Source organism: Copadichromis virginalis, linkage group LG10, assembly GCF_057382275.1.
Source record: "Copadichromis virginalis isolate Kocher_CV1m ecotype Utaka linkage group LG10, C_Virginalis_male_GT1.1, whole genome shotgun sequence".
Lineage (NCBI taxonomy): Eukaryota > Metazoa > Chordata > Actinopteri > Cichliformes > Cichlidae > Copadichromis > Copadichromis virginalis.
Window position 1 is genome coordinate 16,948,217 of NC_140627.1, and position 25,242 is coordinate 16,973,458.

General features: G+C 39.5%; 1 protein-coding gene across 4 annotated transcripts in view; it reads right to left on the reverse strand.

The window, feature by feature from the left end:
* LOC146700187 (cell adhesion molecule 2-like) overlaps positions 1-25,242 on the reverse strand; it is a 211,205-nt gene that overhangs the window by 184,541 nt on the left and 1,422 nt on the right. The gene's annotated exons all lie outside the window — the stretch shown is intronic.

The following is a 25,242-nucleotide window of genomic DNA, read 5'->3' on the forward strand; positions in this document are numbered from 1 at the left end:
AAACAAACACAAAAGTGAAGCACAAACTGTATTGTTTTACTTCTCTTCTAAAAATTCCCCAATTTACATTGAAAACATGGGATTCTGCCCTTGTTTGTGCACATCATGTCAAATATGACAGAGTTAGCGCGTATCAACCTTGTTAACACACAGAGCACTCTCAGGGCTGAGACACATTTGTCCTGAATGGCTGATATGTTTGCAGGAAAAGGCCACCTCACACTCCTTCTGTGTTTTGTTAAAGATTTCCACTCTTTCTTTTCAATTCCAAATTCTTTCAGCCCTCTCTCTCTCTCTCTCTCTCTCTTGCCCTACTTTCCCACCGGCAAAAGTTGATATTATGCAAATGCCCACTAATGCTAATGTTTGAAGGCTGGCACAGGCCTTATTTGCATATGGCAGCACACTCAGCCAGTGAAACAGCATGACATTTTGACCCTGGTCAGGTTGCTAAGGGAACTGCCCCCCCCTCCCACTTCCCAGTCCACTCAAACACACACACACACCAAAAAAAGGAGAAAAAAATCAAGCTCTACCCTGACAACAACAACATTGGTCAGTTCTCATGTGCTGCATAATTCCCAATTAAGGGTTCACAACTTTATCTAGTGTACCATGTGAAGTTTGCCCCTTGACTGCAGGCGCATCCCAATGTGGTCCAACATGCACAAAATGACTGGTAATGTCACCATCCCAGTCACTGTGCTCTGTTTTTGAAATGAAAATAGATTACTGACAACAACAGGCTCAATTTTCTTTTGGTAATTTGACAATGAACAATAATTCTTTTTTAAATACATATGCTTCTCTTCCCGCTTTGTCGCTTAAAGGACTATTATTATTACTAGTTTTCAACGGGAAACAAAGGCAAAAAACCCCCAAAAATAAACATAGCATTGTTGGTGCACAGCAAACAATGACACATGCAGCCATGCACAGGTAGGCAACACTACTTACACATACTATGTGCCATACTTTCAGGGAAACACACACACAAACAGGGAGAGTTTTCCTGAACAGAACAATGGCTGACAAGGATGGATGTTCTGGATTCTAGCTGCTTAAGGATTATGTGAATGGGTCTTCTCAGCACAAGATAAGCCAATAAGACCTTTTCTTGGACAGCATATTTGGGCTGCTGGGATGCGACTTTTAGGAATCCTCTTTCAGTCACACCATCTATGCATCTACCAAAGCTGAGGCTTGCACATATTTGCTGTGAAAATAATGATGCAGAGTAAAGATGTGGCGAGACTAAATGAAAGTGGGGAAATTGAGTAAGAGAGAGAGAGAGAGAGAGAGACAGAGAGAGAGAGAGAGAGAGAGAGAGAGGGGATGAGAGGAGTCAAACGGCTGTATGTGATTTACAGTCAGGCTGGCTACACATGTCGAACCACTGATATTCAGTAGCCACAGCTCCTGTTACTATTACTTCTGTTTATCTTGTCATATTGGTCAGCTCAAATGAAAATGAGACACTTTTCATTACAGCCTGACACCTCCACGCATTACATTCATTTTCCCCTGTATTATCTGAATCTATGTCAACCATTCATGCAGTCGCTTTTTTACATCCACAATCTCACATGCATTCTATTTCGCTTACACCCCCCTGGCAAAACTTCTCTCTCCCTCATCCTTATCTATTAGCAAAAGTTCCACTTAATAATTATGTCTACATCAATACCAGTTTTAACCAGAGTTCAAACAAGTGAGGTCTTTTAATGCAGAAACTGATCAAATAATAAATGTGGATTTTTTTTTTTAGATCAGCTTTTAATAAATAAACAATTATGTTAGGGTAATCTGTAATTGATGGTGTTTTGGCATTGAATTCTCCAGAAATTTAGATGATACCACCAACTAATTCTGATCCGAGCCACCCAACCACCACAGGCTGGAGATTTTAGAGAATTAGAGATGTTAAAGATGCTCTGAGTCCAGTGTTGTCGCTGGTCTGACTAATTCTTAAAGCAATAAATATCACCGATTAAAAGTCTGATCGGAACATCTTTACAGCAGATAAGCTTTAATTCCTGCAGCACCAACCTGTAATAGAAGAACAAGCGACATAATGACACAATGTTCCTGTGAGAGAACTGATGATGAAAGTGCCACAAAGAGAGGACTAATTATCCAGATAGAAGGGAAAATTAAACAGGCCGACACATTTACAACACAAAACAGTGAAATATCACAATCAACCTAGCAGATCTTGCTTCCTGTTTTTGGAACAGGAAGCAGATTGTTGTATTCTTTCTGGGTGAATACTCAATCTGAAAAAGGTTTTGGTAGCGCTGTGGCGCAAAATGTTACATTTTTGGGAGTCCAGAACAATTAAATAAAAAATATTGGCTGTAATAGTTACACCTGCTATTACTGTACCAAGATATGTCTACCATTTGAGAGCATCACAACATTTCTGGTGCACATGGGAACAGTACCATGTAGGACATAGCTTTCAAACGCTGTTTATCTACTTTAATTTTTTTTTTTTTTTTTTTTAGGCCTGCCATTTCTTTTTTTCTGCTCTTCTTTTTTTCTGTACACATTTCACACTATATCGAGATATGGCAAGTTTGTGGCTAATAGCTCTCTGGAAATTACTTTGTTGGTAACAAAAAAAAGGAAAAGAAAAAATATATATATATTAGATATATAATTGCCTTTCGGAATATGTTACCTTTTGCATTTCTCAAAGATTCAACAAAAAACTGCTAAAATTATGCATTTTACCAGGCTGCTAGTAACAAAGAGGCTAGAAATGAGTTTAAAATTGTTTCTTTACTAAATTGTTTGATATGTGCAGAAACATCACTGGTTCATCCTCTGAGCTAGATAGCTGAGTTTTAAATGGCTTAACAAATAAAAATACATTTCTGTAAAATTGGTCAGAAGCTGGGCGGCTGTAGCTCAGGAGGTAAAGCAGGTCCTCTACTAGTCAGATGGTTGGTGGTTTAACCCCATCTGCTCCAGTCTAAATACTAACCCTAGTGCTATATTAGAACCAGTCGGTTTACTATAAAAGGCCTGGATTGAAAATGAGTGAAAATGCAGCAAATGTCCAAAGAAAAACTTTGAATGTTGGATGGATGACTTTGCACAGTACTGCATGTCAATCACACTGCATGTGTGAGCTGTTCTTTTGATATTCAGTATCCTTGATCTCTTAATAGACATTTTTTTCAAACTGTAAAAGGTTAAGACGTGAACATCCTTAGTTTTAGGTTTTTCATCCCAAACACCCAACTCCTGTTTGCTTTGGAGAAAGAGCAAAGCTTCGTCTCTTTTCAGCTCTGTGTCACAAACAGGGAAATACTCAGCCAGCTGTATTTATATTCCTTGCACATGTACCTTTCGTTTAAGAGCAGGTGACTTGTGTTTACTGCTACACAACCTTTTTACAATCCCATCTTGCAACATCTGTTCACATCATTTCGGGTTGGCTAAACTGAAGCCCTGTCTTTATATCATATATTCTATTCTATCAAATGTATAAAAGTATGCACATCATATTTTAAACTCTACAAGCTAATAGGTGATGAAAATTAAGCATGTAAGATTTAAGAGGTTCAGTGCCCAAGTGGGCCTTACTTGCCTTTCACTGCTGTAGATGCCTGGAAGTCGTCTGTAAGTCACCCCATGTAAATGAATTTCACAGATTCATTAGACCTGGTGAACAATGTTAATCACCAAAGGAAAAAAATCTTTTCATATTCTAGCAACGACCACATCTTCACTTTATACTTGGATGCTTGAGAAAGCAGAAAAGTAGCACAGTTAGATTTAAGACATTAAAAATGCTTGGAAACACTTTTAAAAGCCCCTGAATCTAGATTGCAAGATGTTGATGGCAGCTTTAATTTAGTTATCTGATTAGGCTCTGGGGAAAGCTCTAATAAGTTGAAATTGCAGCGGGTATGGCTAGAGGCACTGAGTATGACTTTGTGTCGCCACACACCAAAGTGTTTCTCTGCTGTAAAGGCCTTCCATTTATTTGTCATATATCTAATTCAAGACTGCAGAATATGCACTTTTCTGCCATTCTTTCCCTCCTATTTCTTGTTTATGAGGTTTCTTTCATTAGAGTGGCTTTTTAATTACTGTTCCCTCGCTCTTTATGGCCTTGTTTTTTTCTTCTGTTTTTTATCAAAGTACTTCTTTGATAGTTTTATAAGTTGCACCACTGACTGTGTGGTAAGCAGATTAATAGGAGAGTAATGTCATTAAAATGGTAATGTGTAGACTTGGGCGAGATGCTGAAAACAATAATACTCCATTTGATTAATGACACTCCAAAGCATGAGCATGCACAATAAATGTAAACGCACACAAACAAACAAACACACACACACACACACATACACACACACACTCCAGTGATTTGATTTTTCCTCAAACAAACTTTTTTCCATTTTAAAATTTTCATGTTTGATGCTTATGTTTCATTTTTCATTTCAGATTCATTTATATGGCATATCCCTTTTAGGCAAAGCACTTTTCATCTTGCTTTTTATTCCCACACACTCTCATGGATGTCACTAAACTAGCATGAATGGCACTTGGCTAACCATGCAATTTGTGTTTCAGCATCTTGCCTAAGGACACTTCGATATGTGGGTAAGGAGGAGACAGGGATAAAACCACCAACTATGTGATTAATGGACAACATTCCCTAATGTGTGAGACTATATTTATTTTTGAATATTTTCAAATTCTAGGTTTACTTTAGCAAGTAAATAAACACATTTGAATCTCACTTTCATTTAATTTTACTACTATAAAGGGGGGGAAGCCAACCTGTCTCAGTTACCACTGGTTTGTGGAAAATTTCTCTTCTCCAACTCATAAAACCCAAAGTGACATATGTGTAAAAAAGAGAAAAAGGTCAAATAAAAATAAGACAAACTACAAAGAAGACAACTTAAAAAGAATCAGTAGCCATCCATCATTGCTGTTGTTTCACCAGATCATTTTTATAGACACGTAAAAGCACACAACAGGGGTTATTGCTCTAAAATAGTATGAAATTTCTATTTAAGTTTTAGTAAATGTGTGGGGAAAATATCTCTTACCGTGTTTCTCTAATCTGAAAATGCATTTTATTTTTATTTTTGCCGGTGATGCTGCCTTAACAGTAAGAACTGTTTTGGATTTAAAGTATCTGAAGTAAGATTTGTAGTTCTGAAAAGTCAGGGCACTAGCAGTGCACTGCAGTGGTGAGTCCTATGGGACGGGGAGCATGAATGTTAACGTTTTTATTGTATAATCTTGCTTTTGGTTCAGTGTTTTTCTTTCTGGTCAGGGATCGAATGAAGACACAGTAGGGTACTGATAAAAGAATGACTGCATCTAAATTTGTGTCCAGCGTGTTCGGATCTTTATATAAACACACAGTTTCTGGTGTCGTTTCTTTGGTACATGAATAAAATGAGTGAAAGGTAAATTGAGAAATACTCTAGGAGATATTTGTTATGCACCAGATAATTAGGACTTAAATTACAACGTATTTAAAGCTCCTAGGGGAAAGAAATATATGCCTTGTTTTCTAAACATTAATGGTTAGGTGATTATGTTTAAACCACACATATAAACAGTGGAGTCGAGTTTTTAAATTATAATGTAAGGGTTTTAAAATACTTGTTCATCAGGCAGCATTGGAGAAAGAAATTGTGCACAAATCAAATCAAATCAAATCAAATCACTTTTTATTGTCACATCACATGTGCAGGCACACTGGCACAGCACATGCGAGTGAAATTCTTGTGTGCGAGCCCCACAAGCAACAGAGATGTGCAAACACAACAACACAAACGAGCAAAATACAAGAATGGCCAACCTGAAACTAATAAATATATGTACAATATATAATAGTGTATGCATTGCACAAGCACACACACACAGGATATAAAACAGCACAATAGTGGTGGAGATGTCATTATAAAATGCTGTTGTGGATGCTTTTCTAATGAAATGTGGAGCTGTCTGTGCAATGTCTATGCAATCCACGGTTTCCAACCAACCAAGGACACAGAGTGAGTGAAATCAAAACAAAGACAGAAAGGGAGTAGAGAATAGGTAGTTCAGAGAGACTGATTATTTTTAAAAGAAATGAAAAGGATTGATTTATAGCATCTTTTGGTTTTCAAAACTAGGGATGTGCAGACATGGTATAAGCCAGTATTTGCCATACTTGCAACTAAGATGGCAGTCATCAGTCTGTTGTGTCCCATCACTCCTTATTTCTGGGATTGAGTGCAAAGACTTTGTATGATTGATTTTCTACTCATGATACGACTTACTGTGTTTCCCTCTTACAACATGGGGAATAAAAGACAAAAATACGTAAGTAATGGCTATTTGCCAAACTGGTATTTTAAACATTGGCGTCACCCCCAAATTTCACAAACAGAGCATCCTATTCAAAGCCTCGCTTGGGCTTTAAAGACCATGATAAATAGGCTAGGTGAAAAATCACATGCATTTTCCAAAAAACTCTCATATATATTGACAACCATAGTAATGCTATTCTCTATGGTTTTTTTACTTGAGCAGTATCCACACTTTCCTGGAAATCTGATTTAGTGACTCTTCTGCAAACCAAACAGATGCCACTTTGGAAGAACTGCATTCAAAGTCATCATGAAGTTTAGCAGCAGGGATTGTTTTACTTGTGCTACACACCCTGGCCTCCACTTCATTTCTTACCTGGCTCCAACATATAGGGCATGTTACTTGCCGTCTGTAGCTATTGTTAAAAAAAGAAGAAGAAGAAAATTCCATGAAATGTCCATAAAAGCCGCCAATTTAATATACAATGCTGGTTCCTACAAACGGGGTTATCCAGTACCAGCAACCTGCGTATGTGCATCTGTGGGCGTTTATTGGTGCAAATAGGAAACAGCTGGCAAATAATCAAATAATGACCAACAGTGACAGATAAAGGGAATTTAGGGTTTCTCCCAGTCTTCCAGCATCGAAACAATTCTGCACAGCTATGCCTGCTCAAAATGGCTCTGTGGGAATAAATCTAGCTCCTGGGCTACTGCACTAGATACAGGACAACACCATGTGAGCACAGCCCACACACACTCTAATATGTCTGCTTCGCTGTGTTTTTCTAAAAAATATAAGCGAGTATGCATTGGATCATTTAATTCAATCCATTATTACAATACACAGGGTATACAAACACAAGTTACAAAGTAAAAACAAAAAACTAATTCTCAAACGGACTGTACATTTTTTTTATGGATTTTAAACAGAGACCTCAGGGTGCCTGGAAGAGGGGGTTGATGCTTTACAGCCAGGACAGCATGACTGGGAGGTAGTCTCTCATCACTTAACAGGCCTGGGCCCTTACAGACAGCACTCCGTTCGTCAGCCTGTCAGAGGTCCAAAGCTGACCCTGCAGAACCCCTTTGGCTCTGGCTAACAGCGCGCCAAGAGGCTGAGGAAAACGGCAAATCCAGAGCCTCAAAGAGGCTTCTGTCTCTGTCGTTACTGGTTAATATCTAACCATTCACCAGTAAATTTCACATAAGGAAGCACTTAAGAGGACACTCACACATGAGGCAGTCACAAAGAAGAGAAAAGATCCTTTCAAATACATTAAGTATTTGCGGGTATTATTTATCTATACATCTTGTTTGACAGTGCGCTTTCACTGATTGGTGATATAGGCACATAAACAAACATAAACACAGACATAACACAAATCCTGTGCGCTGGCGTTCGGTTACTTTGCACTATACTGTGCCGTAGGCTTGGAGTCATGCTACATTTGAGGCACAACAAAAATAGAATGTGACTAAAAGAAAGCCAAACAATATCAGCCTCCAAACCACAACTGTGCCCGTAGCAAGGGAGAATGACATGTCTGAGCACTTGCATACATGCACGCACACACACAAATACTGCTCTGTAAGAACAAAGGACAGGAGGGTGAAAAGAGTGCGATGCCACATCAGCAAATACACCCCAGCATGCCAAAAATGTTACACGTGACCTTGGTCAAAGGTGTGCACCTGTAGGCGTGTGAGATCCACGCTGATTACATCTGACCTGCATGTGGCTGAGACACTGACATGGGTTGAGATCAGAAAGACACCAGCAGCTGAGAGCAAGAATTATATGTGTTCGGTGAGTAATATGTATATAAGTATAATTCACAAGTGTTTTTTAATTGTTGTGTTTTTTGAAATATCCCAGCAGCAATAGTAAGCTAAAAGAAAATGTGTATATATGAGAATTTCTTTTAAAGTGGGTTAACGAAATGTTAAAAAGGAAAGCTATTTCTAGCATCTGCATAAAATGCCATTAAATAAAAGGGTATACATTAATTCAGTTATAAATTCTGTTATGGTTATAAAAATATATGTATATGTCTGAATCAGATGTTGGCAGCACATGCCTCTGCTGATGACTATTCTCTGCTGCACTGGCAGAAGTAAATCTATTAAAAACCAAACACTGTACAGCTTTCAAAAGCTTTGGCCAAGGCACCCTAGACTAAAACAGATGTGATTTAAAGACAAATACAAAATGCTGAAAATCAGTCTGACAATCTGATCAGCACAGACCGGACTATTGTATCCACAGAATCTTCACAACACTGATTTCGAACTGGGCAAAATGATCGCTTGCGGTATGTTAAAAGTTGTCACGGTTTCATCTTTACTAACAAAGTCACGGTTTCCTTGGATTGATTCGTCAATTGTGAAAGAAGCTCGCGGCAACCACTTCACAACCTGCTACAAATGTATGATGCATAGCAATGTGGTAGTGGGTGGGAGCGGGTGGTTGGATAAGGAGCAAGGGGCTAAGGGACGATGTGGGTGTGAACTGCAGAAGCAAGTTTCTAATCAATCCAGGGATGTATGTTATCTTCCATTGTTTTCCCTGGAGGGGTTCTAGTAAGCTGTGTACTGTAGGAGCAAAAGACCACTTATGGCCACTCTATAATAGCGGGGTTTATGTGAGGCTGAAAAGTAGATGAAGCCCAGGGCACGCACACATACACACACACAATAAGAGGGGCCCCTCGTTACTCATGCATGACCAGTCCATAATGCACTTCTGCGCTTTCACTCACCGTTGGCAGGACAACAGAATTACTGAGAAAAAGGATTTGGGAAGGCAGAATTTGCCAAGACTGTGGAAACAGCCAGATTCCTTCTTATACCACAAAAGATGGAGGACGAGCTGCTCGACTCTCTCATTCTCTGACACAAACTTTCAGAGCAATGAAAGTATTATCCTTGTATCACCTTCTTTTCCTGAGCCCGGTGCAGCAGTGAAAGTACTTTTCCGCTTGGATTGCATGCAAAACATTTGCACATAAAAAGGTTGGTTAAATGGAAATTACACAAGTAAAACATGGAAGTGTGTCTGGGAAACAGAAAATGATGCAAAATGATTGCACCTGCAAGTCATATAGTTTTAGCTATGTGTAAATACGTGCGTGTGTGTGTGTGTGTGTGTGTGTGTGTGTGTGTGTGTGTGTGTGTGTGTGTGTGTGTGTGTGTGTCTATGCGTGCCAAGTTTTCAGCTCTGGCTGAGCATTGATCGGTCTATCTCCCTACAAAGCAGATGTGAGCAGACAACTAATGGAAGAGCTAGCCTCAATTAGCCCACTGACTGATGGGAAATGTGATTTCATTTAGTTGTCACTACAGAGACTGTAAACAAGTCATGTTGCCCTGCTAGGAGACATGGCAAAAGGAAGCAGACGTACACAGTGAGACAGACAGGAAGAGGGGTTACGTTAGAAAGATGAAGAATCCCTTTTCGTTTCTTGATAGCTGTGACTACATCAGTGTGTGTGTTAAAAATCTGACGCAGTGTCACCATTTTAAATACAACTTTTCATTCAATGGCCATTACATAAAACGTCCAGATAAACTGATCGAGAGCTTTAGACATTTAAAACTGAGATTTTAAAAAGGGCAATTTTCTCGCCTGATTATGATTTCAGATTTTTTTTCCCTGTGTGACATTTACTGTGGCCTTTACTAATTTGTGCCACGTTTGATTTTCTTTCTGACATATATACAAACAAAAATATGTTTTCTCCAATGCTAAACTTTTAAAAAAAATGTGTTTTTCATAATAACAAAATTTAAAAAAGAAGTTATTAAACGTCAGAATTTCCAGGTGTCAGCTTAGCTTCCGGTATGAGCTGATGATTACATGCCACAATATGCTTTCCTGTCTGGTCTCCACTTTCCTATGTAATAAATACAAATAATGATAATAATAATAATAATGAAAAAAAAAATGAGTTGCCGTACACCCACCTGTGTTTACCTGACATATTTTACCTTACTAAAAAAAGCAGGCACAGCAGATTTATATAAAAATCGTTATCAATTCACCAGTTAACAAGACATCAGCAATCTTCTCTTTTCTCATCTCCATAATTATTCTACTAACTGATTTGAAGCTTTGCTTATACTGAGGCTGCTGGCTTGTGGCTAGCTCCGAGTTATGGGTAGCTGTACCTTTAACCACTTTTCCTTTTCCTTTGTTAGCTTGTTTAAGAAGTCTGTGTTCAGCTGGGTGAGGGTGATTTAAATGTCTGAAAAGGTTTATTGTTGCAGGAATGTTCATTGTGGTTGGCGGTTTACTTTGGTGAACTTTGTGTCTTCACTCACAGTGAGGAGCTGCAATGCTAATGACATGTTAGAATGTCATGTCATGTCTATGAGTGTGCATGTTGCACATGAATGGACAGGCTCCTAATTTGATATATGGGTCACTGACCTGTCGGTCACCAGTCCCGGCCACGGTCACTGAAAATTGGCTAATTCCAGTCCCTGGCTCATTGGACACTAATTTAAAATGAAGAAATATGTTAGCATGCTCAAAAGCCAATGAATGGGAACTAAACATATAATGCATTTTTTTTGTCACTACAAGGTAGCAGCACATTTGAGTCAATAGTTGCTCCGATGTCATGTTTAATATTATTTTGTTCCTCTACAATTAGCAGCATTCAAATCAAACCATAACCATATCAAAATAAGCAATGACGTGCCCAACTTGCATCATTTTATTGACTAGATAAACAGCTTTCTGTCTTTAAGAAGAATGTGTCATTTCATTTAATGTGGTATAAGATAATCTGAAATGCATTCATGAATTTTCCACACTGTTGGGTGCCTTTTGGTGCTCCAACTATACATTTTGAATTAGATTTCTCAACACCTTCATCTTCTTATCATATTTTAAGTCAAATTCATTAATGCCAATGATATATTTAAAATCTAGGTAGAAGCCAAAATCCAAAAGTTATTTTAGAAAGCTTTAAATACAATTGGTGTTTATAGGCTATATGCATATTGTGCAGTGCAAGACACAAAAATGCCTAGCTGTAAATTATCTAAGCCTTTTGAAATTATCTGAATGCACATAACCTTTAAGCAGCTGAACTGGCCTTGTGCAGATTTAAAGCTCAAGTCTTGCTTTATCCAGGGATAGTCAGATAGAGAACACAAGTGTAAAGGACAAAAAATGAAACCTGGAGAACATAGCTTTGTAGTGTAACAGTTACATCAGTACAGCCTGGGTACATTCTGACAGAAACAGAGCACTGCATGTATACCTCAGAACAAAGAAAATTATATGTCATGGTCTATAAAGAAAACCCTCTATTTTCAGAGACAGTATCCTTGTGGCTTATATCATTATGTGGTCAATGTAGAACACTCATGATGTCACCCCCTTCTTTTCAGCCAGTGTTTTTGTTTCTTTGCTGTAGGCTGGCTGCAAAAGATAAAGCTACTTTAAGGACACAGAGTTCCACTTACGTATTTGACCAGGACAGTGAACCAAAATAGAACAGAAATAACATAATGATATAGCAGAACTTTACAGCTGTGAAGTACCATTTTATCCCGCTAATGCCTATCTGATTGTTAAAGACTTGCTGTGAACTTGTGCAGAAAGTAAAAAAGGTTAGTCACTCAATCAATTTCTGTTAGAGATCTCCTGCAGCTGTTTAAGATACCGCCGTTAGTCTGGAAAACAGTGCTCAAGGCAATCAGAGGCCACTCTGAGGAAACTAAAATATGAATAATATTTTGCTCTGTTTACTGTATAAATCAACAAGTGTTATTTAATACGTTTTTAGTACACATAAACTGTACTAACAGGGGACAAATATATACATCGAGGTCACTTTTTACCAGCTGATTATTATGTTTGGATTAGTTTGTGTCATGATCCTGGGTCATTTGATCCAGCGTTTTGAGTTTTAATATATTTTGATGTTTATGGTTTATGTTTAAGTTCATTAGCTAAGTTCATTTCTATTTTGCCTATGTTGCCCTGTTATAGTTTATTAGATTCCCCTTGTGTCTTCACCCCTGTATTTTGCCCTTGATGTGTTTCATGTCTGCATGTCTTATGTTGTCAAGCTCGTGTTGTCAATGTCTGCGTCTCATTATGTTTCCTGTTTTATTTTGAAGGGGTCCGTCCCATGTTCATTGTGTTTAGTTTCATTTCCCTTGTGGCGTCATTATGTTCATTCTAATCAGCTGTTTCAGCATTTGTTTCCACTTCCCCTGATCATCTCCTGTGTGCATTTAGTCTGTGTTTTCACTCAATCCTTGCCAGGTCGTCTGTTGAGTTTTCGTCATGTTTCCAGGGTTTTTCATGGTCAGGTTTTTTAATCATGTCTTTGTCTCTTATGTTTAGCATTTAGTTTTTCCAAGTTTATTTCTAATTAGTTTTGCCTCAGTGTGCATCCAGCTTTTGTTTAGTATCTTTTCCCAGCCACAAATAAACGGCTTGCCTTTTGTTAAATTATAGTTTTGTTTCAAGTGTCTGCATCTGGATCCTCTTCCTCCCTCCACATGGTGTGCCAGTGCAAACCTTGACAGTTTGTGCACAAACTATTGTGAATATTCTGTGCACATACTTAGGACATAGTTACAGTTGGAAAGATATTCACAAATTCAAACATCACAGATAAATAAGTGAAAGATCATAAAAACATTATTGAGTTCAGTGTTTTAATGAAGGAATGGATCATTCTCTCAACAAAACACTGGTACCAAAACACCGGCGTCTGTATGGTCATTTCCAACAGCTGCCCAGATTTTCACTAGGCTGCTCTGCTCGTACTGTTACACATAATTTGAGACTAACAGCAAACTTGACACACAGGTACATCTTAGGTCCATGAAGGTTCTTATCTAAATCAGATATTGTCTCATCGTGTTGCCTAGCAACCACCTACCAGTGTTAAAATGACCCATTTGTAGCATCATGCTCTGATATCACCATCAAAAAGCATTTGCATCATTTCAATAGCGATAAAATTTAATGTATATCCACAAAACATTCAGTATGCTTGACATATTATGGCGTCATTGCGTTGCCTAGCAACCACCTAAGACTAAACACACAGTCTATAATCACAGATGAAACAATACTATAACATGGGCACACATTAGTTCTGAGAAACCTGAAACATCCCTAAATAGTAAACTTGGCCTGACTCTGGTGAGTATGGGTGCTACAAAAAAACGAAAGACAAAACAAAACTGGTCTGCAGCCACAAGATGACTACCACAAGACAAGTGGACAGGCGACTACCTACAAAGCGCAACATCAAGATGCGACAAAAATAATCTAAAAGCTTCAAACTTGTTGTTAGGAACACCTTTTTGTTATTTTTACCTCTTTTTGTCCTCCCAGGTTTAATAGCTGTGAATCTATCAAAAAGGCCCAATTAAAGTAGAATCACTAATCAGATGGGTATGTCTCTTACTCAACTGTCCAGATGTCACTTGCTGAATAAATGGCTGCTGTACATTGCTCTTTTGCTTTTGTCAACCAGTCTCCAGACAGCAGTCTATGGAGATTATAAATGAGAAAGAAAGTCTTAAAATAATAATCATTAATAATTAATAGTTAACTATTAACACACCTAATTATACACTATGTGCCACAGTATATAAATATCCAGTGGAAGTCACTTCTGTGATAGCCATGATTGAGTGCTCTTTTTTAAGAATAAAATTTAATTGTCACCTCTGTCTCTGGTAAATCAAATTCACAAAATGTGCTCAGAATCCAGTTCACTGCTGTCCGAATTACCTACGGATAACAGCAAAACAAAATCAACTGTAGTTACTCACCACCTTGTGGGTGCTGTAGTAAAACTTTAACGTCTGACAAGGACATCAACATAAATTTTCCCAAACTTCACAGCTTCTTTAATTCAGTCACAGGATCTGCATTGCCATTGGTATGCAGTTTCCACTACACTGCAAAACTCAGCGGTGCTTGTTAAAACACTTTTCATATCTACGCAAGTGCAATGAATGGTGTCTGACAAGGGCGCTTGTCAGCCAATTGGAGTATTCTTATAAAGGAAGCACCCTGGCAAGATGAAAGCCAAGGGTGACACTGGAGAGAGTGGTGTCGGGGGTGAGAGAGAAACGAAATATCCAGGAGAGAGATGGTAGAAGAGCGAAAGGAGATGCAAAAAGAGAGACAAAGTAGTGAAGTGAAAACATGTGACACAACTTTCTTTCTCGACTGAAACACATTTGCATTGCTGCATTACTAACTGGAGGGCAGCCCAGCAGCTTTCACATCCGGGGGTCTGCATGTTTCATAAAACTATAAGAATGACTGACATCAAAATCTATATGCTATGTGTGTGCTTTGCATGAATTGCTGAAACTTAAATAGAAAACCCAACCTTTTTTTCTGCATTCACATAGCAGAAGTGATACAGACCCTGTGAGGCTCCATCTCTTCATTGTGATATATAATAAATGCGTCAAACTCTTTGTGAATACCACTTGCGTTTGTGAGATGTTGTGCCTGAGTTTAGGTGTTTGAGGACAAGTCTGAAGATGTGTCAAGTCTCATTTCCTGAATATTTCATGCGTGGCTGCTGTTCTTTTTTTTGGGGGCTCTCTTATTTTTTCCCCCCCCCTGCACTGGGGAATTCCTCTATTCTCCCCTCATCCATCCTGTTACCACCACATCCTCTGAATTCTCACATTCCCTCACCCTCCACCCATTTTGTGTCGCAGGCACTCACAGTGTTTTGCTGTAACCCCCATTCCTGTCTCATGTCATCTTATCATAGTGAGACCTAAAGACAGTGTTGACACAGCAGTGACCAATAGCATGTCATACAGAACACCAGCCAAGCCACAGGCACAACAAATACTTGCATAGCATCTGAAAACAACCCATCACCTTCCCCTGGTGAATTCTCTGCTGTCTTTGCTTGCGCCTTCCTCCTCGGTTCTGCTTTCTTGTTATCTCTTTTATCGAGGTGGCCTCCTTTGAATGATAAGTACCCACTGGATATCAGGAGAGCTGCTACTTCAGGAGTTATGCTGCTAATTTTGAGAATCGAGCTGGAAAGGGATGAAAGCAATGCAAGTGGTCCAAGCAATCATTCTGTTTGGTGTAGTGTCATACTTTAAAAGGCCCAATTTAATACAAATTAACAAGTAAATGTCTACTTGCTTCGAGTTAATTCAGCCCTAGTCTCTGATACGTCTTGCTTAATTTTTTTTTCTATGATTTTTTTTTTTTCAAACAGCGCCTTGCTGTGCTGTGCTGTGCCACGCACAGAAATAATGTACCATAATGTCAGTGATTTCAGCATTTCACTTAATTTAAACTGGAAAAGTGGCGTTGATTTTAAATGTCATATTTGCTATCTGTGGGAGGGACATGCCTATACATGCTGCAATGTCTCCTTGTAAACATCATGAATGTGCAAGTAGTGTGCGAATTAGCAGCGCTAGAGTACAAGTGCAAGACTGCAATTAATCAATTGCATGACTATCTTTGACTTATCAGTTTCATTTTACTTACAAGCAGAGCTACATTACGTGGGACATGAGATTACATCAAAGAAAGCACAGGCGCTGACGTCAGGAAAACGTATCAAAACTGCAGCTTTTGATTAAAGGCTCGAAAATAACGCAATCCCATACGGGCACGAGCATGTAAATCTCAATAAAAACACAAGCAATAAAAAAAATCTATGTAAACTGTACTATTCCTACAGTGTACATTTCTGAGAATCGCCTTAGCTAAGTAAGTTGCTACCGTATTCAAATGTTACTCTAAGGGACTTCAGTTTTACAAACATAATGCCTATGAGGTCAAAATGGTGGTACTAGGATTAAAGGCTTCCTCCCAAGCAAGCTAAACTATGATCACCTGTGTCGAGGAACTAATACAGTCTAAAGATATGGCTTCTTGTCGTTTAGAGGCTCAGAATTAGTGGTCAGTGCATTAAGGCAAAGGCTTAGGATCACCACTTAGTCCTGAACAGTAGGCTACCCCTTACCTCCTCAGTATAACTGTGGTTAACACTGCTTCATTAATACTACTGCGCCTAGAGAGTTCCCTCTCTCTTTCTCTTTCTCTCTCTTTTGTGTGTGCGTCTGTGCAAAGGCGGACACAGTCAGGTGACCAGGATTGGCGTGTGTGTCTGTGTGTGTGAGTCATCTGTTAAGGTTTGAATATTTGCCCCGCTTATGTCTCCATTCACCATTTTTGTCCCCTCTGCCACTATCCATCTCAGCTACAGAGTAGCATGATAATGTTGTTCTGAGGGTGCTTCTCAGAGGATTAGCAGAGATTAGCATTAGCTGGTCCATTTGAACTGGATACACATACAGCAGCATTTGCATGCGGGGAAAACGAGTCTAGGATTTTAGCCATAGTACGAATTTAGAGTGGAAGCTAAGGAAGCAGTAAGAAAAGAAGAAACTATACTTTCAAAAAAGGAATATTGCTAAACACGTTCAGTGTCTTGTAAAGCAAACAGTTACCATGAATAAATGGGTTTAATAGCAAAGCTGAGAGTTTGCATCAGAAACTGCTGGCTACCTGTGATTCATAGTTTTAATTGTTTGCCTGTGCATTTTGCATCCGGTGTAGTTCAGTCTCTGCAAATATAGAATTTATTTGGATGTGAAATGGTCAGAAAATGCGAGTGCAACGTATTAATCAAATGCTTGGATTGACAAATTTTCTGCTGAAGAGTGCCTCTATCATTGAAATGTCATAAAAAATAAAAATAAAAGACAACTGCCAGAATCCCAACGCACAAATGAAACCCAAATCCATCAAAACCAAATTCACTCCCCAGGTGGGGCTCCATTTAACATTCGAAACTGTCAGCAAGGCTCTGTGCAGCAACATAAAATTATTCAAACATAAAAATGCAGCACCAGGCTGCTAACTGATTAGATTACACTGTTTGAAAATTGTTTCAAGCACAGCATGTGTACATGTTTATATGTATATTAACATCACTCGCAAATGAGACCCACTAGATTCTAACTACGTGAGAATATTTACCAGCTTCAGTCAGTGGGAGCTTTTGACTGTATAAGAGATGGACGGGGTAATTGAGAGTTCTGTGAGCCAAACAATAATGAGGAAGATAAAGAAGGAATTGAGTTGACTGTGTTTGCCATTTCTCATGATAAGAGATGAGCAGAGCCGGGAAAGGGCTGCAAAAAAAGGGGACCGCTCTGCTTTCCAAAAGAATGCATCTGCTGTATGTCGAACTTGTCTGCTCGTTGTTTTTGCAAAGCACAATGCTTGCTCAACCCAACCGGAGCAAAGTGAGAGAAAAGCAAATAGCTTTAAGATAGGCGGTGAAATTACCCGTAATTGGAGACCATTTAAAAACATAATAACTTCTTTGTTTCCTCAGCAGGAGGTTCAGGGCTGGGGAAGCTTTTTGATTAGAACTGGAGATGAGTTAGCTATAAAACTACTGAGCCAAGCCTTACCCAGATTCATGCAGTGTGTGCGTGTGTGTGTCTGTGCATGTGCTTGAGTTCAGTCTGTCTGCCAAAATGCAAAAATTAATAACTGGATGAAGCAGGATTATTAGGGTCCAGCGATGGTTCGAAAGGGACCAATTGGAAATAAAAATAAATAAATCACCACACTAATTTCCACATGAGGCAGCAGTAACAAGCAAACAGGCTTGTAAAATCTCAGCGCTTCGATGCTAAACGCGAAGTTACGAAAAAATTTAAATGGAGCATGAAAATATGTATTAAAATCCAGCTGGAAACATGCCACAGCATCTTTAACAAAGATGTGTATGTGGTAGCAAATTGTCACCGTTCCACCGAGGAGGATAGTGGAAGTAAGCTTAGGGGTGTGTGCCACTTAGGATGGGGGGAATAATGTTGTGTAGCATATAATGGATTTGCATTGTGGCAAACAGAGACAGATGGCAGAGAGGGGTGCGTGTTTCTGTGTGCTACGTGTTTGCTAGCTTGGACACACACACACACACATAAACACACACACTCGCAACACTGCGTAGCACAATGTGTGCAGAGAAGAAATCCCTAAGGCACATTATGTATGCTGCCGCTCGCTCACCCAAGCCAAGGGTCTCAGTTCATTTGGTTTTTAACTGTTATAAATTGTCTCACTTGACTCCATCTTCCCTCCCCTGTACAACAGGCCTGGAGCAATTTCTACACACAGAGCGGCCAGAGTCTAAACTTAGAAGCCACATAAGATTTTGAAATACTCACAAGCTGGATCCATACTGCTATAAAAACGTATATGACACAGACCCCAGCTGATCTACAGATGTCATACAGTGCAGCCTGTGTATACACAGAGAGCCTATACATGCATATATTCGAATGTCAACATTTACACATATCAAGAAGTGTACCAAGTGCAACGAAGAAAAGTCTTCTTCCAAATGCCCACTTTGCATCTTTTTACAATTGATGTGTGTGTGTGTGTGTTTTGTGTAATTGTGTGTCTGTAAACAGGTGTATGGGCTTATGGTGTAAAATCTTTTTAACCGGATGAAATTTCACACTTGTAGCTCTCAAAAGTAATCACTGAATTACAGCCTTTAAATATAATCTCCAGTTTCACACACATGCACACACACACACAGAAACCCATGCACACAAGTACACACAGTCCTCCACTTGTTCTCGGATCTAAAGTCCTGAAATAACAATTTGGTAAAAACTGAGTTAAGGTGATTTACGGTGAAAATACCGATTTGATCTGAGTCTGAGCCAACATCAGGAGATTCTAAGTGAATAACTTTGCTACATTAGATGTGTTTATGAATGGTGATCATGCAAAAGGGTGCTTAATAGCTCCCACAGACTAAATTAAGATGTGAGGAGACCCTCCAGCTGATGATTAGACAAGGGACTAGAAAGTGACTTCTGGCGATAAGACGAATACAAAAAACATACACACTCAAGTGCGCGCACACACAAATAGAGGCGCACATAGCGTCAATTAACATGAACATGTGTCTTTGGGGAATTATATTTCAATTAGCTTTAGCTTTCCTTTGAGACCATAATGGTAAAACAAGTGCATAGTTGTGCAATTGTGGATGTCGTAAATCCTGCTTTTCAATTAGTATCATGTAATACTTCCATATTGTTAATGTATATGCACAAGTTAAGCAGTTAAGGGCCAAATTGGTGTTTTGCAGAATATAAAAGAACCATTAAATTAAAATGAAGTATATGCACGGAAAGTTTTATGCAGCTGCCACTAACGCAGCTGCATTTTAACGCTGATTTAAAAGTAAATTATAGCAATGAGAAATGATAAAGTGCTGCCATCCATTAAAAAAAATGTAGAATCATCATTAGGAGGAAATGCAAAAAAGGATGCGAGCCATTTAAGGGGTTGCTTTATGAAACAGAAGCAGAGATTGTGAGTGCACCTGTGGGATTCTCCACGGATACGGGTTCATTTCCTGTTTCGACCAGACTATACAAGAAGACAAAAAAGAATTTAGAAAAACGCCTCAAATCTTTAGCCCTGAAGTTGCATCTCTCTCTCTCTCTCTCTACCCTATTGTGTTTTGGTCTGCTTCCAAAATGTTTCACCGTTTTTTCCTGTAAACTCTTCCTGACAACTCAGATTTGATGAAAACAAATATGTGTGCACGCGGACAGGGAAAGATGAATCTTTGCCACCAAAAGAGCAGCAATAAAGTGGGAAAAAAAGCCAAGATTTTGAAGCTGCATCCCACGTTGGGTCAATATTATCAGAGCAAATGCAGACCATGAAAACAAGAGATTTGGCAGGTTTTGTTTTTGGTTTTTTTCCTCCACACTGCCGGGTTTTTGTTTTCACATTTGTACATGTTTATTTACTGTATACAGAAAATATAGCTCTGTGAGTATCTTTCTGTACATAATATGGGCTAACTTTGCTGGCCAAATTATTTTGTCTGTTAGGAACAGAGTCCACAAACAAATAACACCGTCGGGGCACGGCAAGGAAATCACTCTTACACTCTTACACTGACTCTGGCCCTCTGTGAATTGTGGGAAAAGAAGCTGTCAGATGAAAGAGCACATGGAATAAAATATAAAGAACTTATCAAGGCTCAGAGTTCTCAGACAGGAAACCCTATGATAACCTGAAGAGCACAGTAGGTTAAACTGAAAGCACATCAAATCAGCCCATTCGATTCTGTAAGGTCTTTGTATGTGTGTGAGATTAAGAAAGAAAATAAAGAAGCAGAAAACAATGCAGCTATCTTTAGTTTTCTTTCATTTCTCCTTTACTTTTCACTCTGAATGTTCTTGTACTGTTTTGAGCAAAAGTGAAAAGACACTGTCCCTGCAACACTCTCTGTAGGGAGAGCTTTAATCCAAAAGGTGATTGTGTTTGTGTCTCTTTATTCCATAGTGTTTGAGATTAGTAACACATGGTTTGTCAAAGACTGGAGCTTCAGATTAGCTACTCGCTAATCCTTTGGAATTCACTGCTAATACAGACATCACATATGCAAGCATGCGTACACACAGACACACTAACACCCAATAACGCTGTCTGTCTCCTTCCCGATGGGTGCGCGTGTGATTAATTTTCAGGGTGAGATGATATCTGCTCTCTGTAGTCAGACTCAAACTAAAAGCAGCTAAACACAGAGGTCTGCCTAAAAGATGGAATGAAACGGCTAGCCTTAAGTACCTTCATGAGAATGACGCATCATACTGAATCAGTGCTGTGGTCAGAGCAGGCTGATGAACGTCATACATTGACACAAGCACTTTAGTTCATCTTCTTACTTGTACACATAAAAAGCAGCATTTTAACTTTGAAGAAAAGCCCCATCAGCTGATATGTTAGCTGAGCTCGCACACTTATTTCTTCTACCGGGAGGTCTATTTAGGGTGCAAACTTGCTGTCTGCTGATGCCGCTGCTGCAGCCAAATCCACCTGTGGGCTTGTATTTTCACCATTCTCCACGGAAAGCTGCATTTGATCTCTCCCTTCTCACGCTTTGGGCTGCCTTTAAATTACACTTTGCTTAAGAGATACGAAACACAGCCCTGACACCAAAATACAAATCTACATTTATTCTACACGGATTCACTACAAAGATGTTTATTTGTGAGGGAAAAGGTTTGTTTGGCACTTTCTGTGTTTCAGTTCTCTAACAGCATCATGAGCATATGAATCTACTCGAAAACATCTGTCAACAGGGTTAATCTAATATACTATTTATTAAAATTAAAATACCACTTATACTACTTCTAAATATGACGTGCTCTTGAACTTCTGCCTGGCAGCATAACTGCAAAGGTTTTTTTTTTTTAAACATTTACACTTGAAATGTGCAGTGATTAAAAAGACCACAGTATCAGACAGAAAATCATTCAAGACTATTTCTATATTTCAGGTGATAGTCAGCAGGATTTGTAAAACCCTGCATTATAGAATTCAACAAGCTGCGTGTCTGCTTTAAAGCTATTTGATTTGTGCGTTTACCTGCAAAATGGGTCGACCTGGAAGCATTGAACATACATAAAAAACATCAGCACATATGTCACTGTGTTTAGACATGCAATGAAAGGTAAATGGCATTTATACACCGCTTTTCTAGCTGCATTAAAAGCACATCATACATAAGCCACATTTAATACTTTCTCATTCATATCAATACATTTAATACATACAGCGCTTTCTACTTCACAAACACACAGACACACACTAAGGTTTGAGGTGCGGCATCTTGCCCAAGGACACTTAAAATCACAGACACTCTGTTCTACCTTTGGAACCACAGCCAGCCCATCCTACAGGCAAGATGAGTCATGCCACCACTTCATATCTGGAGATACTTAGCAATGGGCACATACCAATTTGGCAATGTTTTCTGCAGTTTTCATCATGACAGAAAGAATTCCACGACTTAAAAAAAAAATCAGTTCATTTTATTTTTGGAATTTTGAGTTGAATTTCAGCTTGATAAAGTCCTCTATATAACAAACACTTCTGAAGTTGTGTGGTTTAACAATGACACTCCGTCTGCCTGGCATTGGTGTCTCTGCTGTGTCACTCAGTGTGGGTGCATCCTATTTTGCAGGCTCATATAAATGCCTCAGAGATTTCCACAGACTGGTTTAGTAACTGAGCTATTGGCTAGCACTCTACACACTGGAGGACATTTGCATAAAAACATTTTATTTCGCCCATGTGTCTTACTACATGTGTTTTTGCCACCTCTGAATCTCTGCCATCTGCGACAACATGTGTATTAAGCTTAACAATGCTTGGCCTCCTGCCTCTTCTTGCCTCATTTTATCCCTGTGTTTAAATACAGCAAAAGAGTCTCTGTATTTAACTTATCATAGCTTTGTATTCCCAAGCAAAACCTGTCCACATGCACTGGTTTAGTGATATGGAAACAGTTGGAACAGGTGGCAGGATCACAATGTTTTTGCTTTTTTTTTTCTTCTGGAGCAGTTCTGGAGTGACACATCTCTGCTCTGCCATGAAGAGCGGAAGAGCGTGTAAGCTCTGAATCTTACTATGTTCCCCTCCAGCCTCCTCCTCCTTTCTGTTTTAACTTTTTTAACACCTGGACTAACAAAAGACTGGCTTTGATCATGGGAAATCCCTTGGCAGAGCAGCAATGAATCCACAGTGGAGCTCCAAGTGTGTGTGTGTACTATGCAATGCACATAGTGCCAGTGTTGCTAGACTGAGTGTTCTCAGTACCGGAGCTTCATAGCCCGGGTAAAAGGTACCGGAGTACACCACATGCGGTTTGCGTCAAAGCACGACCGTGAAAACACACGCACGCACACAGAAGTGGGAGGGAAAGTGCAAGTGAGCACGAAAGACAGAAATCTTGTTTTTCCCGTGTAATCAGTGGCTCTGTAAACACACACACACACACACAAGGCTGCTTGTTATCAGAAGCTTTCCCACGCTGCTGTGGTACAAAGCTCCACACCAGGATGGGAGGATGAAGAGAGGGAGGGATGGACGGAAGTACAGAGGGATGGAGGGTCAGTCTTCAGCAGCTTAGACTCACTGCAGGGATAAACACATCCCTCAGCGGGGGTCTGTATTTAGGGTAGCAAGATCAGAGTTCAAAACAGACAGACTGCCAGGCAGGCAAAGCGACAAGGAACAGACAGAGCAGCAAAGATAAACTAGCATCCAAACAGCAAACAACAACCAGCGCACATATCACACACTTTAGTTGAGGAGATTGCACATTCCTCCTCCACACCTCTGCTCCCACATTACTCTTACATCAACTCCTCTATTCTAGAACATCTCCCTGTTTCTCTGTCACTCGCTGCCTCTATCTCCCCTCGCCTGCTGCTCAGCCCTGAGCGCTTACGTAAGAGACCCATTTGCATAACAGGCTGTTTTCTCTGGCTACGGCATGGGCACATGAAACACACAGAATAATATGCTAACAACTCGGGCTGTTGGTAAACAACGACCTCCATCACAACATTTCGCGTTCGCACTATATGTGGCGCAGGTCTCGTCGGTGACAGAAATTTAGAGTCTCGGGATCTCTTGATGCCAGCTGGCTTGAGGCCAGAGGGGCTGAAACAGCTGTCATTTACGGAGCGCGCGGATATGTCTTCGGCTTGATAGACTTCATTCAGGTGGAGGCTGAACTGCCTGCTGTGTGAAACCTATGCAATAATAGGCCTTGCACCTAGAGATGACTGTTCAAATCAAGCAGCCTAGCATTATCCTCTTCAGGGTTAGGACGAGAGGGAAAGAGCCTCATGTGAGTGTGTGTGTGTGGTGGGGAGCCACACATGCAACGAGCTCTGCTGTTGGCGGAATGCTTATGGCTTTGCTAAGGCCTCTTCAAACATAAGCTATAAACATAGGGCACGCATTTATAGGAATATATGCAAACACACATACCCATAATCGAATGCACACATACTCACAGAGCATGCCAGCCTTAAGAGAATGAGCAGGAAAAAGAAAGGCTCTGGAACATCAGTAAATCCTGCAATGGAAGCTGTCAGATATACCCTGAGATACCTTATTACAAAGCCATTCATTAAGTCAAGAATTGCTCTAATCATGCGGTTATTAAGAAAGGACTGCTCTCTCTCATTTCGCTCTTATGCACACACACGTGCACTTCAAAGAGACAACAACAAATGATCAAGGGAATCAAGCACAAATGCTCTCTTATTTGAGATTTCTCTTTTTCCTCAAGTCAAGATGTCGCTAATTTTGCCTTTCATGTTGATACATTTGCCACGCAGTTCTTTAAATACATCATGATATCATTTGAAACGGGGGGTGAAGCGGACTAAAAGGTTTGTGTGGCAAACGTGGCCCTGCTGAGAGACTAACAGTTGTGTCAAAGTAAATTCATCCCCTCTCCTGCCGGTCCATTCCAGAATCTCAAGAACCTGTGTGTTCCCTCTTTTACTTTGTACATAAATAGGAATACTATAATGTCAATTTGGATGCCTAAAGGGCTGAACACCATCCAGCGCTTAATATAGAGGTTACGGAGAATTTATGTAAAAATGATGCTGAAATGTACAGTAGAATTTGCATCAGGTTTTCAGTGGTTTCAGTATAATGTGTATTCTGAAAATCAGAGTCTAAAATACCACAACAGCACATTTTCTTTTTTTTTCTTTTATATACATTCCAAACCGACAAACGTTTAATAATCATAACATTAAAGATGGCATTTGCCATCTGATCTATGGACATTTATGTGTGTCTCCATTTAAAAGAAGTTAACATGTCAAAACAAAAACTGAAAAATTACCACTTTGTTGGGATTCTAGTCTTTGCCAATGTTGCATTCCTAGTAAAAGCAGTTGACCTTGACCCCCAATGTCACCTTACTCATGTTTACAGTTGGATTATCTGATGCCTAAACACAGCTGCAAGCTGTTTATAGTCGTCAAAAATAAATAA